Below are 20,800 nucleotides of genomic sequence, written 5' to 3'. Positions count from 1 at the left end.
GAATATTTAATACCTCCTTAACACCTTCTCACATAGCTGTTTCAGAAAACTGCTAGAGCACATGCCTCTGAGTACTGTGTAAGAGGTAGTCAAGTCATAGCTCAACAGAATGAATGGGTTGAAATTTAAAAAAGCACTCTTTCTCACCATCTCCACGCCTACTTCAATCGTACAAATCTACTTGTAAACAAAGGGCTGAGTCTTCTGACTTCCTTAGTTCTGCAGATGTTCAAGAGACTATGAAGAATGAGTCAGTCATTTCACTGTATCTTTTTTTTCCAATCAAAGCACCAGCGACGCAGTTAAAATGAGCATGATCGTTTTGTTACATCTGAACGATTAAAGCACAACGAAGAATAATGAAAGGCGCATGCTAGTCACCAATGTGAGCCCTGTAGCGAGGATGAAAAAAAAAACGTACAAAGCTTAGAAAAAAAAGTCTGTGATTAATATTCTAAGTAATTTATTGCAGTGCAGCTACATTGGCAGACTCTCTTGATTCAGTACTGGGGAAAAGAGAAACCCTTTCTAAATTAAGCCATGGCAAATACTTTACTCAAAATGATATTATAATAGATATATATATATACACTGTTTCATTCTTCAGTGGAAATGAAACACAAACGGTCCCTACAATCATCATTTTCAATTTTTTTTACTTTGTTTATTTTGTGTTTGTGGTTATCACCACCACATTTTGCCAGTCACACGGGATAAGGAATCGGGTATTTAAGCAGCGCGTTCAACAAATCTGAAAACATATATTTAACAGGATGTCCTGTTCCTGCTCACCCAAGCCCACAAAGAAGCAGTATCTCCTGTCTATGCAAGAACTGACACACGCATGCTAATTAAACGGGGTGAGATGAGTCTGAGTAACTAGATCAGTAATTTTGCTAGATAATAAAGCTAAGAAGAGACCCAGTTACATGGAGCTGCGATCCTAAGTCTGATCCTTGAGGTTTCCCAGCGAGTAGCTTCTCATAATAGGATGCAGTGTTCTCAGAGAACGGATAAAATACTATTCGATTACTTTCCAATGGTGAGAAAATAATTAAATCGTGTCACTCGTTTAAATTTCAGTTACAGAGATTTTTTTTCTAGTTCCTAGCATCCAACGAACCTAAGAATTTAAAATACTGTAAACTCTTGGTCATGTCCTTTTTTTAAAAACAAAATGTATTTTAATACTACATCACTTTTCATGCCTATTCTTTTCCACACAGTCTGTGGTGATTATAGAATATGGTTCCTAATTAAAATCGTAAGTACATTGTATTACCATATAAACTGTTTTTGATAACTCCATCTTGTTTTCCACCTCGGGAGATTCTATAACCTCAGATTTTTTTTTAAAAAAAAGCATAAAAAATATTAAGCGACTTCCTCATGAGATTCAGCCTCTTTCTTTCTGATACACGTGTCTACAGATGGGTAAGAAGTGGATGTTTAAACAGCTATATTTTTCATTTTAATTTGTGGGGAGATCATTCAATACATAACAAAGAAACATAAAACTGATCACAGCAAATAATTACGAGTACAACCGGTTTCGTTGGGAGATTAAAAAATAGATTAAACGACAGATCGACGAGAGATTTGCTAATTAATACGAAACAGGTAACAGCTACGAGGATCTCCGTGCTGTTCTGACACTGGCTGCCCATGTTGCCGAGTACCTGAAAGATCGTTGCTAGGAAACGATAAAAACTTCCCTCTCGCGAGAGTCGGAATACGTAGAAAGCCATTAACCGGAGGCTCTGAGACCCTCCCATTTACTCGGTTTTCTCAGGGGCACGAAACCACGCCTATGCATATGCGCGAGGAAGCGTCCTTTAGTTGCCACGGAGACAGGGCAACCCGGAAAACGTGTTCCCGAAAGTTTTAAAGGGACAGTAACTAGGAGTTTCAGTTAAACCGTCCGCTCCTGGTATCATCATCATCACCATCACCACCACCACCACCACCACCACCGCTGTTGTATATTCTAACTTTTAACTTTACTCCGTAACGTTTTATCTGCTAGATACAATAGTTTTCTCACATTTTGGCAGTCTTCGTCCAGTTGTTGGAAGTTGGGGCTCTGTGAGCTGTCAGTTAAGGTTCCTAGTGGAAAGCGTCGCATCTGCCACAATGTAAACAATACAAGGTAAGATTACGTCTCGTCGTGGCCTGTGTGTGTTTATTCTTCTGGAAGGGTTTTGAACAGGGCGAGAGTCTCGGCAACCAGGCAGCATCGGGAAGCAATACAGTATATTGACCTGGGAGGAAATGTTTGAGAGAGCCAACTGTCAAACCCGGTAAATGTCACATGGCCTCACACATACAGTATGAGAGATGTTCTGATTTTATGATCGTTCAGCGTCACAAACTCAGCTATGTTGATTTTGACATTGTCAGTTTCCGTCCTACTCAACACCCGAGTCCTCACGCCTCACATCTGACTGAATTACAATCCCAGCAACAGTAACGCAGCAGTGGCGTTGATGCTATCGAAATGTCTTCGATCTAGCTTGCTCTTTCCTTATTCTTCAGAGAAATAATGTGTTTAAAACGGCATAAACCGTAGATCAGAAACTAGTGGTAGCTGACTAAAGGGAAAGCAGAGTGAAAATGGGAAGTTCAAATCCTGGGAATTTTTCAAAGCCTATCCATGGAAAATACCCAAATTTTCATTTCGTCTCGACGACTGGGATTTTTTTTAAAGTCCTGTCTCGACGAGTTATTTTGCTTATACAATTGTTTTTTTTTTTGTGTGTGTGCGTATGTGTTGTTGGTAAACACGCTGTCTCGATTCCAGTACTGCGTTATTTGCAGTTTAAACGTACCACACGGTGGCAGTATAATAGCAATGTTATAGCACAGGGGCATACTGTCAGACTCAGATCATAGTCCCCTGAGCGCACTTGTTTTGTTCTACAAATTAATAGTAGCGTTTTCTTTATGACCACATACTGTAGCTTCTGGGAATATTCTTTCTTTCCCCAAAGAGTCACTTGTGCTACGTTTTACAGTGGAAACACAGGGACGCTGTTGAGTATCACGTCTAGTACTGCCCGTTCACTGTGAGAAACTACAAGACTGAGTAAAAAACCAAGATGAGTTTCTTTGATCTTTTTTTTTACTGTAATAACGCTTTAATCATATTTCAGTTTCGATATTTGCATGGGTAAGCTGTGTTACTGTCATGACTGAAAAAAAGAGAAGGAAGTTTTTATATTGTACACGAGGATTAAATGAGTTTAGGGCAGCATATCTTTCATGACGTTGCGGACAAAAATCGGGTGTTTGTGTAAAACGTGTGAGGATGACGCGATCACGACGTCAGAATACAATGCAGAATCCAAGAAGATCTATAGTTCCCTGGTCAGCTGTGCCTAACCACTTAGGAAATCTTATCTGGGCCACTAAATCCACATTGACAGAAAGTAAACAAAAATACCTAACTGTAGATCTCACTCAGTTTTATGGGCGAGATCTCAGTGTTTACTGACAATTTCTAAATGCGCTTTAGGCATATCTGGTGTGGCATACAGAACGATTTTATTTTATTTCCTTTCTCTGCCTACTAAAGGCTTTTGTTTGTTTTTAACACCACTTTTAATGCCTTCATAGTGAAGTCACTTCCATTGGTGACATCAGGGTTGAGCATGCTCTTATGTGCTAATGCATAGCCTTATAAATAAATCTACTTTTTGTGTGAAGATTGTAAAGATTTGGGTAATGAGCTCTTTATTTTCTGTCCAACCCATATTTTTGGCAGGAAACAGCTTTCTCCTGCAAATTGTTTCAGGTGATTTCCATCTTTCTGTATAAACATTTCCTGTTTAAAGTGCAGTGATGGCTGTAGAGCTTTGAGGTTCGCTGTAGCTGTGCTTGTGAGCTGAGTTTCGTATCGCTGTCCTTCATTCCCTCAACAGGAAGCTTCAAAAATATCCAGCCACATATTCTTCGATTCACTGAAATTAATTGTGTGGGCGTTAGAAGCGTTCATTTGTTTCTGAGGTTTAAGTTTTTTTTTTTCAGAGAGAACTAAAAGATGGGTTAATGACAATACTGTATCTGCTCATGGTACGGATTTTAAATGTCAGAGAAATAAAAAAATACAGGCATATGCAACAGTTAAAAGGCGGAGAGGTTGTGGTCTGTCTCTTATTGGTGGTTGCATATATTATTTTGCTAAATTTGTATACCTCAGTGTTTAATAAAGAAATATTTGTGCCAAGTTAAATCACCGCACTGACCCAGATAAAATGCTTTTCAGAAAGTTCAAGGAGCTGTTTATTGTTGTACATTCCAAAAGCAAGGATACAAGTGGTTTAAATAACTGGGCATGAATAATCACATCATTATCCAACATCCATAATCCAACCATGAAATGTTAATATGGAATCCAGCATTGTGCAGATGTTGCACATTAACATTAGGTTTTGGGGAATGAATAAATCTAAATCTAAATCTATAACTGCCTATGGGTACTGTTATCACATAACAACTACTGTTCCGGTGTCTGGAATCTGGAAAAACTGGATTTGGGGAAAATCTGGATTTGGGGAAAAGGCATGTGGCAAAGTACCATATTATATGTATACTGTATATTATATATATGTAGTTTCTATATTGTATTATTTATTTGTACTACATGTTGGGAGTGGTAAGCCATCTCTTATACTGTACATCACATTCCTGTGCGTAAAGTTTCTTCTGGAATTACCCAAAACAGGGAATTGCCAACTTAATGACAAACCAGAGAGAAAGTACAGTTTAGGTCATCCTATTTGTAAGTGATTACAAAGAGCAATAGAAAATGAGTCACAGAGCTGGAATTGGAACATGAAAACAAGAAGACAAGCTATAAAAATACTAATCACACAGAGCAGTGGAGAGTGATGCTTGATGGACTAGTGTCACAATGGATTTGAGGTGTTTTCATACTAAACTAAAAAGAATTGGAGAAGAGGAAGGATATCAAAAAGGCAATTCTACAAGAATTAGTCAGGCACTACTAAATTTATTCTTCTTTTGTAGTCTTTTGAATTGAATGTGTCTGTAGCAAAATAACATCAACTTCAATGCATTTTGAATGTGTGTGATTATCAGAGAAGCAATAGACATTTCCTTCCATTCTAATAGATTTGTAAACATGCGTGGCGCATTATAAATTTCTCCCAGATGCTGTATATGCCTCTAGGTCTTTTTTAGGTAGGAACTTTCTTACAAATACTGACCTACAGTAGCCCACTTACTGCATCCTCAGCATAATTCTCTGTTCTTGTTCCCCTGTGTTTGTACAAGGTCCCCAGCACCTGAAGGTGTTGTACGTGCCTTAACTTTAACTTGGCATCCATGCTAGTGATGGACTGCAGGCTCTAGTCTTTGATGTGATACACCGACTGTCTCCACATCAACACTACCACTGGAACAGAAAAAGAGCTCTGGCTTCTTGGTGTCAAGTGCTCTGATAAAGGTCTTCTTTCCAGCAGCCTCGTCAATGAATCCTCTCTCTTTTCTTCTTTTCTTACTACTTGTGCTTACACCTTAACACAGAGGTTTTTAAGTGCTATGGTAACTGTAATACATGCAACAAATACATATTTCTTTTTTAAAATACCATGCAGTAGAAACTGTACCTGGAATGTACTGTATATAGATAAAAACAAATATGTTTTTTTCTATGAAAAATTAGGTGAAATGTCATATTGATTTACTTTATGTACATAGAAAATAGATATGCAATTACTCATATTTACAATGATATCATAAATAGTTGTTCTGTAATTGACGTCAGGGTATACACCACTGTAAAAAAAGACATTTAGCATTGCCCAGCTCTTTTTTCAACACTTAATCTGGATAGATCTGTATTTGTAGTACAAAAAGTAGCCATTTAGCTTTACAGGTGCATAGAGAAGACAACATCCTGCTAATGAAGAGGAACACCTCACAATCAATCAGTCTGATCTGATGGTAAATGTGATGAATACTCATGACGCTTTTGTTATAATAGTAGAAAACACTACTGGAAGCTTTGAGTAAATTGTCAAACTCCTGATTATGTCCAAGGTACCCAAAGACATTTACATAGCAGTGTATTTACTCTGTAGTTTATATTCCATTACAAAATTAACCAATAATTACACTTATACACAATACCATAGTAATATACAGTAGTTAGTACTTATTATTAGTTATTATTAATATTTGTATACTTAGAGCTTGAAGTGTTCGGCGTTTATTTTCAAGAAACACACCTTCCCTTTGAACCAATTACTGCTTTTTAAGCAATATGTGTGGCTCAATTAGGAAGGAAGTCTGTAAACATGCACCACATGCATTTCAGAAAAGTAATTAAAATCTTATATCCAACAAATTGGAGTTTTGAATAACGTTCAAGTACATGGCTTTATTTATGCTGACATAAATGTCAGCATAAATTGTACAACACTTCATAAAAATAATCAAAAGCTCAAAAATACACTAAATTAAGTGACTAGAAGAATATAAGGAGTGATCAGTACCTCCTGTCACTCATGTTCCTGTTACAAAAAAAGGGATATTTGACCAGCAGTTCAATCAATACCCAAAGCAAACCTTATTTCAGAATTGTTTAACTGTTGTGCTTTTGTTTCATTATCAAACCAAATTTTCAAATCAAACCAAATCACTTAGCAATAATTTTGAATGAGTTTCGCATTAAACAACAATAAAAACAAACGCCCCTGTATACTTAAAGAGCAAGTGTATATTTAATATTATATTTAATGTTAAAGGTCACCAAGGTTTTTATTAAGATTCTGTCCAAAAATATGGAATGTTTCTTTTTCCCCAACCTTGAAATATACATTGATTTGTTCCATAAAAGATTAGTTTTTCCATAAAAAATATACATTTAAAAAAATGCAAAATGAAACAAAACCAAAGAGTAGCACATGTTAAAGAAAGCCAAAAGCATTAAAATTGGATGATGGGGTTGTAAGTAAGTAGCTCATCACACAATGGGAGTCTACTGATGTCTGCTGAGTTTCAATAACATCACTGAAATAAGCCATTGTTCATAAAATTGTCTTTAACCTGATTAGCTAGATAACCTCTAGTACAGTATGTCATATATCTGTGTGCCACAGCATGTTTTTTTGGTATTGTTGTAAAAGAAACAGGCTTAACAAAGACAATTCCCTCTCTGTCCAGGGCTTCCTCAACCTTCCACATAGCCACAAGAGGGATTTCTGCTCAATTCAAAGATCACATCACAGTAGATGAATTTCAAGAGCTTCCTGTCTGAACCACTGCTGAGCTCTATTGTAGACCCAGCATTTTTATGTGCTGTGAGTTATAAGCATGAAGAGCCAGGGGCAGCTGTTCTTCAGATACAGTGCAAGACATTGAATGAGGTGATACTGTATACATAATCACAAAGTTCCTAAAATCACTTAGTAAGGACATATATTTTTTCATATACTGCAGTTACATCTGAGGCAAATGTGAAGATGGTTCACTGCACAATTGAGCAACTGTTGCAATTAACTTTCATCACCATACTGAAATTAAACTGAACCTGTTCAATCTGATTTTTCCCAGATATGTATAGTATAATATATCAAAATACTGAGCATATATGCACATTTTCAGATTATATATAGATCACCTTTTTAAAGACTTGTGTGCATTGAGAAAAGTGTATTATCATTTATCAAAACCTAGTGGGAAGTTTTAAAATCTTTGCTTGATAAGTTAATTTTTCATATAAAAATAAATGTTTGTTGTATTATATGTTATGATTCCTAGATTGTGTGGATTATTAAAGACTACCTGCCATAGTATATGCATTTTCACAATAGCTGTAAATATTGAGAAAAAAATGACCATAACACTAAAAAGATGCCTGTGGAGATTAAGTAGATCTTCAATTAAATATGAAATATATGTGATCTTGGAATCTTTTTTCTTTATTTGCTACATCTTGTTCACATGGCTCAAGCAATATATGTCACAGACTGCTTATATTTTAATATTCTATATTATTTATTAATTACATCAGTTATGTAAGGATCAGTTATCTGCAATACTACAATGGCTACGAAGGAATAAATATCTAATGCCAGAATGTGTATCATGCAATTACTGCACAAGTAAACATTGTTAACGGTACATTAATGGTTAATGCAAGTTAATTTTATGGAAAAGCCATAGGAATAGAATGTTGGAAATAAAAAGAAAGCTTATGTCTTATTCAAAGCTGTTTATTTGATATTTTCTTTTGTTTAGGAAAATAGGTCTGCTATTTTTAACTATTTACAGGTGCAAAACTGAGTGAAGAAGGAAAAAAATAATTTGCTTGTTTTTCTCCTTGGTGTAAATAAAGTGGTTTAGTAGTTTGTTTTTTTCTCCTATAGTACTGAAAGCCTAGAAACCCTTCTGACCTTTTCACTGTAACAGGTTTCACACAGGGCAGTGCACTCTGCAGAACATTCATGGAAAATGCTTTTTCTGTACCTATACATCTCTGCACGCGTTTGCTGCCTGCAAGCGACGCAAAGCTGATACTGTGGTAAGGGAAGCTCTAGACAAGAGCCTTTGACCTGTGCAAAATGCATAGAACTGTGTGTATGAAGTCAGGCACCTGCTGACCTCTGCATGTTAGATGAAGCTGAATGTTAAACCCTTTTGTGCAGTGGTTAAAGAATACCCTCCGAGACTGTAAGAACACCACAGACTCCTGGGGTTCCACACGCCATGACTTGACTGTCTCAGCAGTAATTCTGTGGATGGAGAATCCGAATTCTTGCTGAGCACAACCTCAATATGAATGTTTTTTTCAAAACACATTTTATTGTTCTCCTGTTAGCTGTTGTACAACAGGGGTTCACGTTAATAGACATTTGATAATGCTGGTACAATTGAAACATAAAGCTAAAATAAAGCACAGAACATCGGGTTGTTTTAAATTCCCTGGCTATGCATGACAATATCATATCAATTTTCGTTTTTTATGTTGCAGAGTCAAAGAATAAAACGTATCAAAATGAAAAATTGTACTTTCACAAGAAAATGGAACTATAAAATTGAGGTAATGTTCATCTCTTTAGTGTTTGCAAAATTCTGTGTATTTATTTTGTCCTGTTTGAGTGATTTAGATATTTATATCACTGTGAAAATGAATTTCTGAGATCCTGGGCAGTGATGACGGTGCCCTGAGATACACAGTTCTCCACGTTATAACCACAGCTAAATATGGACAAAGAAATAATAGCACATTGCAGCATAAAGCAATTGCAGCTTTCCAGCAATGTTTCTTGCCATTTCATTCCTAACCTTTCCATGTCCCCTTTCCGTGCTGTAAACACGTTTTAGCCCTAACTACTGTCGTGGTTTGGATAATTGGTGAAACCTTGTTTAAAAAGCGTAAAATCCTTTAAGATTTAAGAGAGTGCGACAAGCGTTTAGTTAAAATAAAACAATGAGTAAACTCATCTGTCATGATGACCCAAAAGATTATATAATATTACAGCTACAGTGCTAGTACTGTAACAGATTGCAGAGCGGTTTCAACACGCATCATTTCCTTTTTCCTAAATCGTGTCGAGATGTATATTTCAATGGAAAGCATGCATGCTATGAAAAGGATCTCTGGTTTGGCGTAGGAGGGAAGACTAACACCTTAAAGGCTGCCCAGGTGGCTTTTGTAGGGTTAATGCCTCTCAGTACAGTTGTATGGAAAAACCCTGTGCAGCCCTGAAGAGAGAAACCACAGTGCACTGTTGCTGCTGGTGCTAGTGGTGAGGAGGGAGGGAGAGAGGGAGGGAGGGGGCTTGTAACGGTTTTCCTTCACCTTCAAACAGAGTCATGTCTCTGCAACCAACAGCTTACAGTGGAAACTTCTTCACTTGAAAGAGAATGCTCTCTGCAAATGAGTCCTGTCAATTGTGATCACTGCTTTGATGGTCCAAATTCACAACATATTCAGGGGCAATGCAGTGTGCATGTGTGTGTGGATCCACCCAGCTCCGCTGGGAGATGTGTCTGTCAGTCGGCTGGGAGATTCCAGCACTTCGAGTCACAGAAGAGCCATGAACCAAAAGGAAAGAGCAAAGGGCAGCGGTTTGAAAATCTTGTCATCTGCGCCATGTTAGACAAAAACTCACGTAGTCTTATCGGGGCAATTTAAATACTGTAGAAGTAGAAGGGATTTCCTGAGATTCCCAAGAGGAGTCCTAAGGGAATCCAGCCATACAGCTCATCCAGAAAGGGTATTTCCCAATCAAACCTCCCCACCTCCCACCACTGTTTCTTCTTTGTGATTGGACCTTTTTAGGAACTTTTGTGCTGACATCTTTGCCACTGTATTCTAGTTTTGCTTTGGAATGAGTAAGGACTGGATGAAAAGGTTTGCACTCTCTTCTTTGTCTTTAGTTTACTGACGTGCAGCACAATTTTCAAATCAATACGAGTATAGTGTATCGCATTATCTCTGTTTACCTGATTAACAAGCCTTCAAATAAGTGCCTTCAAATAAATGTATTTTGTTTTTCAATGAATTTTTCAAATATGTAATAATAGGGCCACTCTGACATTTTTGAACCTGAGAACGGGCTTTGTTCTTAAGAACAATCTTTAAAAAAAAAATCTTTCAATTTCAGAGTAACAAGTACTATCGATATTTTATCGTGAACATGGAATGTGCTGTTGCAATTACTTCATCATCTGATAATAAGGTTCCACTTCAAATAGTAAGCACTAAAGCTTTGTGGCGTTAACTATAAGAAACACTTACATTTTTATTTTTATAACAGAGTCCAAGAATCTTGAGGTAAGGACATCTGAAGAAAAATATAAACCCAACAAGGAGAAAACTCAGCCACAAGGTAATAAATTCTACTCCTAAAATATTTGGCTAAAGCAAGCTGATGGAAAATGCTAAATAGTATTAGGTTATTGAAAAGAAGTAGACCTATAAAATATTTTGACTGCTACAGTATATCAGAACACAACTCTAAGTAATTGCAAAAAAAAGTTGAAGAATTAGTTAACTAGTTTTCATTTCGTGTTTTATGTAGTTTCAAATGAATTCACTGAAGCTCCGTTGATCATCAAAATTTAAATACAGCTGTTGAAATGCCTTCTAAAAAATCACTAGCAACAGACTTTGAATTCTTCTCATTTTTCCTGGTTTGGGCTTTATTGATTTTATTGAAAATAAATATAGTTTTGCTCAACACATTAGTACTACATTCTGCATTCTTTTTACATCCTGTTTTAATCCACGCCTGAGTTACTTTGCTTGTGTACTGCATTGTGCACCTGCAATGAATATGTTGGGTAAACGGACAGATACATTGATAATCAAACATTCTATAGCATTTTAGCAATTCAATCCAGTGATCACTGGGTAAAAGATCCAGCTGTTACAAAGTACCACATGTATGTCTTTTGGATCCCATAACTTAACATTTGAATTAGACTTCAATATAATGTGACAAATTCTAATCAGCATACTTAGAATATTTGGTAACTCTTTATACTACAGGTACTTTGTCTTCACATTAATAGTTCCACCATAACAAGACTTATTCATTACCTTTATTGTGAACAAAATTCTATGCTCATGGTTTATCGTACTATAAGGTTACTGTATATTGAGCAACCTGTAATTTTGTTGTTCATACGCTACGTATAATATAGTCTTTAACTTCTGTTTTGCTCAATATTTATGAAGAAATACATTTCTAACTCCAAACAGATGTGCCTCGGCTATCATGTTCATTTACACATTTCTGTTAGAAACTACAGTATATTGTCTGAAATGTTTTTCAGTGTACGTGGCTGGTAAATACAGTATGTACTCTATAAAGCACATCTATAGATATTACAATTAAAATCTACTGATACTATAATATTTACCACTTTCCTTTTATTGTTGTTGCTTGTTTTTCCATACTTATAAAAAACATTTAAAAACAAATAAAGTTTTATTTTATGCATTGATCATCATATATCATACTGTACTGTATAATTCATTTCTATTGAGTATACAGTACGTACCTTCTAGAGGGTAGTTATTGGAGCTCTGATCTTTAATACTGTATGTACCAGGTCATTGCTATTCAGACTGCTGATGGTTTATGTAGAGAGTACTCATTCAAATAGACTGTAATTACATAAATATTTATTTAAGATACAGTAACTCTCCCATAGATCAATTTCTCTGGTTCAATCCTTCATTGTGTGCAAGAGCTGATGACACAATGACTGCTTTTTCTTTTTTTTTATTTCACTATTCAATTGATTTGCTTGTTATGTCAGAAAACTAATTTGTTTTTCAAAATCTCCTGAACTCTTAATTTGAAATAAAAATGTTATTTTAATTTCCTGTATGCGGGAACATACAGTATCTCTTTTACAACGTGCTACAGTAAAGTACAAGAAAGTAAAACAACGTGCTACAGTAAAATACAAGAAAGTAAAATTCTTCTTTGCAAAAGGCAAAGGGTTTACCCCTTTAAAACCAGACGCATTTTCTTTTATCATCCACTATGATTTGAAACCAGACATTTTTTTTTTACTTGGAGGGTTACAATAAGTAAGAAAGTCAGCAACATAACCAGAATAATGTCAGTTTTATCTCACTTCACTACTACCCTGTACATCATGTCCCTAAAACAGTGACACAGATTCAAGTGGAACTCAGATCTTGAAGATTGTAGCTTGTCATTCAATGGAACTGGCTCAGCTGTTGTCATTTGTGCCCGCATCTAATGAGTCATTATTCTTAAAAAAAAAAAAACATTTTATCAGCTGGTATTCAAAGCATGATTACTGCACATAGAAATGCGGTGATCTGAACACAAACATTTCCTACCAGGTGGTCAGCACACTACGTCGTGTGCTACTTACGACAAGGTCTTACAGCTCTTCACCTGACATGATTGAGCTACTTTATGTCCCGACTCTAAAAAGCCTCCTGCATGGTTCCAAATAGAAAAAGTTTTAAAAACCTCACAGATGTCACACAAATAGATACACCAAGAGCACAAGGAAAGACCCACAGAAGCACTCCCCTTCAGCGTTTTTCACTGTGGCTATGAGGCACTGCTCAGTAAAGCCTGTTTTTTTTTAAAAAACGGCAAATCTTTGATTGGAATATGACAATCTCGGGAAAGACTGATGACCCAACTCCCATTTATCCAGGTACCCTTCTTATGGCATCTGTGCCTGCCAGGAGTGTAAAGGAATTGCATGGAGGCCACACACACCCGGCTTGGTTGTGCACTAGAATTGGGGTAAAAACCTTTCTTTCCCCACCCCAGCTTCTTCAGTGCTTGAATTTCCGTAGTTAATCAGCAACTGAGCTAAAAAGAAAAAGTATAAAAGAATGTTTGACACCTAGGTGCTATTCTGTTTAATAGAGACCTGCTAAAGAGTGCACATCCTTAATTATGATTTAGGCATCATGGGTAGTTCCTGTCATATAAGCGAAAGGATTTTCCTATCATAGAACTGACGTTACTTTCTGGTAGAAATTTAGTTTCTTCCCTTAAATGTGGGTGTAGCACCCAAATGGGTCAACTGAAGAATATGACATGCAGGCCTGTAACCACAAGAGGGAGCCAAAGACACAAACTGGGAGGTGGGGGGGGTGTCATTGCATAGTCCTTGTAAAAGGGTTTGCAAGACAATCTAAACTCGTCTGAAACTGCGTACGGAAGGATTTCCTCTTTTTTCCTTCTAAAAAGCTTTTTTAAATACTATGTTCTTCACAAAAGTTGTTATTTTTGAGCATGTAAACCTCTACCGTTTGCCTCAACTAATATTTCAGCATAGATGAAATTTACTGTCCCTGACTTTGTGAAAGGTTTGGTGCAGTATGTTGTGGTCTATCTGCTTCGTTCACATTTTCAGCGACTAGAAATTACCTGTGCCCCTTTTCAGTATATTTTTGGAAGTGGGGGCAAGTTCATCCTCCTCCATCATCTTGACAGGCAAAGCTGATATACTGTATATACTGTCATTGTACTTGTCATATTCCAAGATCATCATCTGTTCCCCTGCTTCTCTCTCTGATCACGATCTAGAATAAAATCCAGAAAAATAACACTGGATTATTACCGTCTTGAAATAATCGTTTTCCGAAATTAGATTTAGGTACATAAAACTTACAACCTTACAGGTGACCCTTAATGAACATTTTATAAAGACTTAACAAATGTAAACTTTTCATCATTTTTTTTTAATGTTCCAGGATCCAGATCCATTTTTTGTCATTCGTTTTTTTGTCCACGCAAGGCTGCATTTCATTCCAAGTAAATGTCATGAAATTTTACAACAAAAGACTTATAAGTAATAAGTAAATGATTTAATAAGTAAATTATTTACGGTGATCTCCTGTACAAATCCTGCTATATGGCCACTACAGGCCACCCATCATAGTGCTTAGATTTGAGCTGTTATAAATATGTGTGGGTTTTCTCTCTGTTTCTTTAATATGTGATTATTTTTATTTTTTATTTTTCACATTGAAGACAGGAATGTTTGATCTCCTTTACAATTTCTGACAGATGGAATGGGTATATTTCCCTTGTAACCTATCAATCCAGCAAAAAAGAAACCAGTTTATACTATATATTAACCACATGTTTTTTCAGTACTGTATATTGCATGTGGGCACTCGCAAATTTATAATAATTAAGAATCATAGTTACAAATACATTAGTTTGAAGCTGAACAAAATGTAATAGCAAAATCAGCTGTGTATGGTTTGAAGAAATCATAGGACGCCGTGGTCATTGTTTTTAACACTCTAGAACTGCAATATAATTAAGTAATATAGGAGAGCACAAATTAGTAACTTGGATTTTAAAATAGTAATGAGAGCACAGAGAGGAAATAATGGACTGGGAATTCTTAAATTGCGTTTTTCTTTTTTTTATTTGTGATGGTCATTACATAGAAGGTGGCATCATGTGTTAACTCCTTACAGTATAAATGATTTGTGCACAATATCAGTTTTAAAAAACAATTCAAATAATTTAATTTCTTGCTCTTTCTTGAACAGTGGCTAGAGATGTATGATGATGCTTGTGCATTATCGAATGCACCCTGAGTAAGAACTACAGTAAATACAGTAAAATGAGTAATCTTAATAAAGTTGTAGAAATTCCATTGCATGAATTGCAGCGCATCAAGCATCGGTTTGTTTTTGCGTTATTCAACTTGTGGTTTTCCGTGTCTTTCTAAAAAAAAAACATGCATACAGGCTCGCTGCTGTATGACCGCTCTTGTCTTTCAAATAATAATTGTTGTCAAACAGCATAAAACACGCGTATCGTGTATTTCTAGTCTCGGCTGTGAAGTCCTGTCTGTAATCGATTGCCGAGTACACGACGGCCGCTCTGGGGGATCCGTTTCTCTGCGTTAGACCAGTTTCCCAGAATAGCCACTGCTCGTTCGCCTGCCTGGCTTGGAAGATGGAGGAAGTGCAAACAGGATTAACTATTGTTATAGATGTGTTATCTTTCAAAAAATAGTTTTCTTTTGTGCAACAACAGTAAAAAAAAAAGGAAACTGGCGCAATGTCTAGATCTAAAGCAAAGGTAATGGGACTGTTTCACCTCCTGCCTTGTTAAGGTAAAAAAAAAGAATATAACAGCGTTATAACAATATATTCCAGGAGGTATCTGTCTTAAATGAAATACTCCAGCGTTAACAATGGTGCAGAATTTACAGGACAACACAACCTTTCTGCTGTCACTCTGATCAGTCACATCGCGAAAGAGTCTTGCATCACCAAGACTGAATTTCTCTTGTGATATGTCGCCTCGCTCATCGTCGATCGTCACACTTGTTGCTGACCCGTAGAAAGAGGTACCGATATGCCTTAGGAGCCGGGATCGTGTTGTAGAGTAAGACGCAAAAGTTGTGCTATTGCATTGGTTCACCGTTGCTAATATGAGGTCGTATGCCTCCGGCTTGTCATTCCTAATCAATCAGTTAAACCGGTGCTATCGGCGGGCTAATTTCTACAGCACATCCACATATCCCAGAGCTTTAAGCACTGACGTATGTCGAGCGCTGATGCATACTGTACAGTACGTTCAGTGGGAATGGAGACGCGATACAAGTGAAGATATCGCTGTCTGAGTGGGTCCAAAAATCTGTCTATTTGTGATCTGGGGCCACAGAACCCAAGAAGTTAGCCTTGACTCGTTGGCTTCAGTTTTAACATATAGGCTGCTCCCCTTTTTCTTTTTCTGGGCTGATTCCTTAGAAACCGGTGGATCCTGTTTTTCCTTGGTTAATCGCTTTCTTATGCACAGCTGCGAATGACCTTCCCTTCTCCTATTTAATAGCCATCCCTTAAAAGTTCGTTTTCTGTCTTCTTCCTCCTCCTCCGTGCGTCTATGACATGATTTATTCATACAAGTCTAATCTCAGGGGGAAAAAAAAGGACACCCAACTTCTACAGGTGCGGTGAACGGACAGAGCTTTTTCAGGTTTTCGGGTACAGTGGAAATGTTGACAGGCTAGTTTAGTTCGGAGGAAGTAACCTAAAAGATTTTGTTGAGGTGTTTTCTGTTGCTGTGCACTTAACCATTTAGTTGGTGAACAGGCTCTCTTCCTGTTCCTTCTGACGCATGTGGTACTTTGCCAGAGTTTAAAGAAAGCTTCATTTTTTTTTCTTCAAAGATTTTCAAGCAGGAAAAACATATAAAGAAGACTTCCAGTCGTTTAAACAGATGCCTCTTCTATGAGCTGGTAGCCGCGTTCCCCCTGTTGTGCGTTTTTTTTAACTTATTTAAATACATGATTATAATTTTCATATTAGGATCATCAGTAGTAATTTACAAGGGAGGGGGCGTGTTGTCATTGTTTCCTTTGGGGGGGTTATCGTTGAACAACTCGGGAAACGAGGCGGGGTGAAAGTTTTTTAATTTTTTTTTTCTTATTGAGAATAGCAAGAAAAAACGAAGCAATCTTACCTGCCTACTCAAATAAACAGAAATCGGAACTTTTCAGAGGGGACAGACTACAGCTTTTAACCTGGGACCTGTTCGTTCTGACTCGAAGAACTGACGTTGCTTTTTTTAAAAGTAAGTAGAAGGCAAATCCCAGACAACGCGTTATCTTCAGGGCTCTGGTCAGAGGCTGACAGTCACAGGCTAATCCCGACAGAGCTACGCAGCAAGAAAGATATCCTTAACCTGTTGATTTACTTGGTGCAGTTTCGTGTGCTATCGTTTTTAAGAAATTATCAATTGTTACGTGTGAAGTATCAGCAGAGGATTTTCTACCAATGAAATTATCTCAAGTATTTTCGGTACTGTATGTGGTGGCATCTAGGGTCATGACTCTGCTTATAGTTAAAAAAAAGGCGAATAGTAGTACCAGATGGAGATTGTATATATTTATTATGCGTTTGAACAGCCCAAGGGTATAGGCTATGTTGATAGACTCAGGTCTGAGAGGCATTTGTGCTTGCCAGCATACAGTGACTGAGCTAACTGATGATAATGTACGTGGGCACTCTGTTTGTAGAAACCGATGCCTAGAGACAAGAACTAGGCAAGAGCAGGTCTGCCTCCTCAGTCCTCTCTTTTCGGACATGTTATTTTGTGACAGTTTTATTTTATTTACAGGAACTCTTTTTGTGGAAATTCTCCCAGAAAAATGTTGGTCCCTCGACAAACTCGAACACGTACAAAATACGCAATATGTTAGGCAAGAGCCGAGTTTGGATGGTTTTAAGTGACATTTTACAGGATGGCGTGTTGATAAAAAAAAAGAAACAAGCTGTTCAGGATTTATCATGAAGCAAGTCCAGTAGTGTATTAATTTGTTAATACTTCTAGAAATCCATTGCTAGTACAGTAGCTGTTGTTACTGTTATTGAAATCAGGACTTTAAACATTGTCTGTTTGAAGAGTTTTTTTAGTTTTTTGGTTGCAAGCGTACCATCTTTAATTTGGCTATTTTGGAAAACCATTTGAAAGTACAGTACATACTTAAATATTTAACATTATACTAGAATTTGTTGATTTCACTGAAGCAAAGGTTGCTTAATCTTTTCACCAGCATGCTCATTTGTTACAGTGTGAGTGTATGTTTGTGTGCTGTGCACCTGTTAGCTGGTACAATTTGTGTGTGTGGGGTTCGTGCTGTGTTACTATGGATATTCACAATCTGATTTACAAACTCTTTTGTTATTAAAGGGCTGAACGGTATGATTCTGGATAGGCAGACGTTTATAAGCCTGGCTTTTAAAAACGTTTTAAAGCTCGTTGCATTTAATACTTAAGATTTCTGAAAACAACAACGAAAGTGGCCATATTTCAAATGTGATTTGTGTAGTAAGTATGCATGTGAAGAACAAAATGGTGCACATATTTTAACACCAAAATGAGCAAAGCAATATTCTAATTCAATCTTTTCACACTTCACAAAACATTGTTTGAAATGCTACAAATTAATTGTCCCATTTTGAACTGTTAAACTCGAAAGTTAAATAAATACAGATTTCAGAAGAACAACAGAGGATACAGTGTGTTTATATAAATTATGACAGACGCAGAGCTAGAATGTTGGGTCCATGAAATGTAAAGCAAAGGATTTCTTCTAGAGCTTAATTGGAAAGGATTTCAGTAGGGTTGAAACACAACAATTTCCTCTTGATCGTTTTTTAATTTAAATCGCTTCATTGTATGAACTGAGTTAGGAATGACTACACAGGTAATGCCATACTTTGGATAGATCGCACTATCTTGAGTACACATCTAACACACATTTCAGTCCGTCTTCAGGTGATTTGTCTGTCATCACAAGAAGAGGAAATGATTTTTGTGTTCCCCCTCCCCCAACAGGGTCCAATTTGGTATATCCTTTTATGTCTACCTAATTTGGTAGAAAAGGCTTAAGGCACGTTAAGTGAATCTGTCTGATTGCTCTGGCCAGCCAGGGCTTCTGTTTCTCCAGCAGTTCATAATCGGCATGTGTTGCAAAACTAATGAGTGACCTATGGGTCACAGCAATTTCCAATTTCCTAATGGGCATCCACTCGGGGAAGAGTTATTGTGGGAATCAGAAAGCTAGCAAATGTTTTCCCTGTAATACCTGGCAGAATTAGAGCAAGAGCAGTTTGGGGATCTTGGGGTGGTACCCATATGAAAAGCTTCAGGCATCGAGGTCCCACTTCATTGATGGGCATTGAGATACCCGACTTCATTGATGGGCACTTTTAGTGCTTTTGTGTGCTCCAGTTGTGTCTACGGTAGTGTGTCTAGATTGATATAAATATATGCTGCTTTTGTTCAGAGGAAAAATTCAAAGAAACTGAAGTTGTAAACAGAATCTTCTGCCCACGGTTGTTGAACAAAATCCCGTGTAATTCTCACTTTGCAAAAACTTCCGGCTGCAGCAATGAAATACAACACGTGATTTTTAATTATTATTATTCGATGTATTCTGAACTGCAAAGGAGTGGAATAATATGTTAACCTGTTTTTGATTCTTGGTGGAAATTGCCGGCCCACTTCGCATAGCATCCTATGGAAAGAAAAAAACGTCGTTTCATCCCCACTCACAGAGTGAGGGCCTTTGAGTATAGAGAGCCGTGGCATGTGTGTTCACCCTTGACAGTTTCTTCAAGTCACAACACCCATCGTTACTCAAAGGCAAACCTGAAAGATTGAATCAGTTCAGAGGACGAAATGTTAATGGCTTTCAGATCATTTCTGCTTTCTCGTGCCTTATTCAATAGTAATCCTCTTGGATTTCCTGCAAAGAGAACCCCAAATACTACAGTACATCCACGATTCTGCGTCAATCTTACAATCTTGTTTTTCCATCAGGAATACAGTCTCAAAGCCGGCAGCATTAATATTTAAAATAGAATTTGCAAGGTCATCAGCTTTCATCATCCTTTTTGATTGGTCTATCTGAAGTAAATAGTCAGTGTCTCCTTCCCTTGTTCAATCAAAACTTCCTCCACAGGTGAGTTGTTCCTGCCAGGTCCCGTATAATAGTTTATTCGAGTTTTGGTGGTTTTAAATAATGTTCTACAGCATAGTGTTGTAAAAAAAGAAACAGAAAAGAGCAGGAGCAGGTGAATATTTGTTCATACTTCTAAGAAATGCTTCACTGTGCTCATGTGATTACATTTTAAATTGTGAAAAGGCTCATGACATCCTAAAGGAAGTGGGACATTTTACTGATTGATGCATGAAGTCTGTTATATATTTTTTATTTATGGTTTTTACCAAAGAAAATTTGTCTTTCTTTCTGTGCAGTTACTAAGTGGATGTTTTAACTAAATGTAAAAAATAATCATACAATTCCAGAAAACGTTCCTGTTTAGTCCATATTATGCATTGTATGTAATGGCCAACGATTTATTTTGTTTTTACTATTACCATGAGTTTATTACATGCATAATACATGGAAATTGTTTCCAGACTGACATATTATTTCATAACATTAGGAAAAAATCTGTCAGCATCCTATAAGACCGATTACCTTAATACAGGAGTACAGTATCCATTTGAGTGGGATTGCTGTAAGTGCTTCAAGGTAAATACCATATTATTGTTGCTCCTCCCTTACTGAAATGGTTGTAGTGAAGTGAAGAAAGAAAAACATGATGTGTTTGACTACTTTTGGCCCAGCTAAAATTAATGACTTCGATGTCCGCTCTTCCTATCGTTGAGAAACAGAATTAACCAAATATTGGATTGTTCATCCCCTCACGGGGAACACGAGCTGGGTTAATTTGCTGTGAGACGGGTTCATTTTACCCCACCAATGATGAGTTATC

At 37.0% G+C, this 20,800-nt stretch overlaps 1 protein-coding gene across 20 annotated transcripts in view; it reads left to right on the top strand.

Moving 5' to 3' along the window:
* Positions 1–1,883: 1,883 nt before the first annotated feature.
* The window catches only part of ikzf2 (IKAROS family zinc finger 2), a 62,326-nt gene continuing 43,409 nt past the window's right edge, over positions 1,884–20,800 (top strand). The window contains exons 1-2 of one of the 20 annotated variants that reach the window (XM_088605763.1): positions 1,884–2,149; positions 10,791–10,862. The gene's annotated coding sequence lies outside the window, so the exon portion shown is untranslated. Of the gene's footprint in view, positions 2,150–10,790; positions 10,863–15,338; positions 15,622–15,912; positions 16,460–16,508; positions 16,770–16,809; positions 17,085–17,334; positions 19,981–20,467; positions 20,557–20,800 lie in introns of those variants that run through there. The other 19 variants (XM_088605765.1, XM_088605774.1, XM_088605760.1 and 16 more) reach the window with 19 other exon arrangements.

The sequence above is a fragment of the Lepisosteus platostomus genome, chromosome 14 (genome assembly GCF_059453375.1).
Source record: "Lepisosteus platostomus isolate fLepPlt1 chromosome 14, fLepPlt1.hap1, whole genome shotgun sequence".
NCBI classification, from domain to species: domain Eukaryota; kingdom Metazoa; phylum Chordata; class Actinopteri; order Semionotiformes; family Lepisosteidae; genus Lepisosteus; species Lepisosteus platostomus.
Note: the sequence above shows the minus strand (reverse complement) of the source record. Positions and strands in the feature narration are given on the sequence as shown.